Consider the following 3,102-nt stretch of genomic DNA (forward strand, 5'->3'; position numbering starts at 1 on the left):
TGCTCCTCTGACCCCCTGAGGCTGTGTGTCACGTCCCACCCAGCGTCTTCCTGCCGTGCGGTCTCAGAATCAACACGGGGTTGGCGGGCGGTCTCTTGTCCATCATCCTCTCCGATGTGGCACCCAGCGTGGCCTCGAAGAGTCACAGGCAGCGTCCCTGAGGACCCACCAGCGCCGTGAGCTAGGAGGCGGATCCCTTTCTCTGTGTAAACATCAAGTTACAGTGCCTTCTAGTCCGTCTGTGGCCAAGTGCCACATTCTCCCTCGTTGTCACACGCAAGGCCCTCCACGTCTGAGTGCCCAGTGTGAGCATGGGTCCTGCCTCTGCCCAGGTACCCCTAGCTTCCCACAGCCCAAGCCTCTAATACAAACACGATAAGCATTCCTTACGACCGCGCCACGTGACTGGGGATCCACGCAGACAAAGGGCCGGGGTTCTTCCCGAGCCCTCCCAGGAGGCGAGGCGTCGGGTCACGCCCCAGGCTGCTGTGTTAACGGTGGACCAGCCACGCCCACGAGCTGTACCAGCTCCGTGGCTGTGACGGCAAAGGGCTCTGAGGCATGACGACGATGACGGACGGGTCCTAAGCGAAAGAAAGTTCGCCCTAGAGAGGTAGAGAGGAACGAACAACCCCCAGGAAGCAGCAGATGTGATGCATCCACACTCATCTCTCTGGTCCTGCCCAGTGCATGGGGCGTGGACAGCCAGCGGGTCCCGGATGTTGACAGGTTTCATCAAACAGCCTCCCGGGGCACCTGTCCCCACACACTCTGGAGGAGCCCAGACCGCAGGGCCCACCCAGTGCAGCAGACACATCCTGTCCTTGTCACCGGAGTGGATGCGTCACAACCACAAGACAGGACAGTGCGATTCCAGACTGTGAACGTGAATGTCCCCTTCGGCCAGCGGACAAAGTCTAGCCTGTCCCGCATCAGAATCCTTCCTGCTGAAGAAAGCAAAACACAACACAACACTATGTCACATACACCCCGACAGAAAAAGGAAAAACAGAATTAGCCATTGTTTCTGGGTTCTGTTTTTTCCCGTAGGTAAGGCCCCCCCACTATTGATTTTCGGGTTATACTCTAAAAGGGGAGAAAACTGACTACTTAATAAAAAGCCTCTTCTTTATTCGAGGAAAATTCAGGTGGCAGAGGGTGTCTCCTGCATGCGGTTTGCACGTAGCCCGGCGGAGATGTTCACGGCTGTTTCCGATGTTCAAGGCCACGTACACAGGAAGGTCACAGGCACGGGGCGTCGGCAGGGGGACTTCACGTGTGTTTCAGCGACTTTAGGCTCGTGTTTTCCGAGAATTAGTGCATAAAACGCCATCCCCTCCGACCGCCGCGTCCCCCCAGACCGGGAGCCACATCGTGTCGCAGAAAGCCGAAGCCTGGCCCGCTCCGTGTGGCGTGCGACTTTGCGCCGAGTGTGCGTGTGTGTGCAGGAGTGTGCGTGTGTGTATCTGTGAGCGTGTGTCATCTTTTCCCTAGAGATGTCATTTCTTTTGACATGGAACATTGTCCCAAAGAACGAATCATCAGGAATTTTAGCTTCCTAGAGAGGCTGTAATAAACCGGTACGGATGAGGCGCATGGAACTACAGACATCGATTCGTCCCCGTCCTGGAGGCTGACGGCTGAGATGCAGGTGTGGGCGGGATTGGTCCCTCCTGGGGCCTCTCTCCTGGCCGTGTGGACGCCGTCCCCTCCCCGTGTCCCCACATGGTCATCCCTCTGTGTGTTCCTGTGTCCTCGTCCCCTCTTATAAGGACACAGCCTTATGGGATCAGGATGGCCTCATTGTACCTTAATCAACTCTATAAACACCCCATCTCCACAATCAGCTATGTTTTGAGGTTCTTGGAGTGAAGGCTTCAACGAGCACACAGTGTTTCTCGGAGGACACAGTTCAGACCATAAATGCAAGGTGTAAGGAAAGACTAGCTTTGCTGACTTTCAAAGTGATCTTGGAGCAAGGGTCCTTTCATTATCTGATGGAGAGGCCCAGCATTTTCTAGGAAATATGACTCGAAAAGAAAACAAACAGATGAAAACACCCCTTTCCTGTCGTGGTACATGTGACGATCTAAGTCACCACAGTGAGAACATCCGCGGGTCCCCAGTCTGCGCGGCCTCACCCCAGAGGCGGTGCAAACGGTCACAGAGAAGGAGACTTAGGTACGTCTGCGTGACCTGTGCTCCAAAGTAGGTTTTACATCTCATACTTTCCTCTAAAACTCAATTTTCTACAGTGTCCGAATTTCTACATTCTACAAACCTCCATTCTCTAAATTCTACCTGCTACAAAAACCTGCCCTGAAAAGGAACCCATTCCCCGAGCGACGTTTCGTGAGTGACGGAGCGAGCCTCCTTCCCAGGTGCCTCTGTGTGTTGCTTCCCCTCGTGCATTTTCTGGGGAGATCTGTCCCGCGAGATTAAGAGAGAAAAACGCACGGTTCACACTCCTGCGACGTCGGGTGTGGATTTGGCACCGGCGATAAATCGCCGCGGTGTCTGTGAGAACGGAACGCAATGCGAAAATATTCTCGGAAAAAAAATCCACTGTGGTTTCGTGTCTCGTGGCGCCCGAATCGATCACTCTCGGTGACTGCAGGTCTGAAGGAGTGGGGGCCAGGGGCGTCGGCAGGCCGCAGGCCCGTGATAAATGCATTTTTCAGGTTGATGCATGAAAAAAAATAAGCGCATAAGCATATCGTGTAGATTGAAGGTGAAAATGCAGCTGAATCACTGACGTCATAAGGAGTCAAACTTCATGCGGCCACAGAGAAGACCCCGGCTCATTTGCAGCATCTTACCTTCTCGTCACCGTCCCTCTCTGTCAGTCCATATTTTCTCCTGGTTTTTTTTTTGTGTGTGTGTCTTTGTTTTGTTCTGTTTTATTTTGGGGGGAAAGGGGGCATCACACGGTAGCAGACAGGAAGCTGAGCCTTCTGTTTTGACTCAGCTTCTCAACCACGGTGATGATCCCTTTGGTGACTCATGAAAATGCTTCTCTTCTTCCTTGTTCCTTCCTTCCTTCCTTCCTTCCTTCCTTCCTTCCTTCCTTCCTTCCTTCCTTCCTTCCTTCCTTCCTTCCTT

Source organism: Pteropus vampyrus, unplaced genomic scaffold (genome assembly GCF_000151845.1).
Source record: "Pteropus vampyrus isolate Shadow unplaced genomic scaffold, Pvam_2.0 Scaffold315, whole genome shotgun sequence".
NCBI classification, from domain to species: Eukaryota; Metazoa; Chordata; class Mammalia; order Chiroptera; family Pteropodidae; genus Pteropus; species Pteropus vampyrus.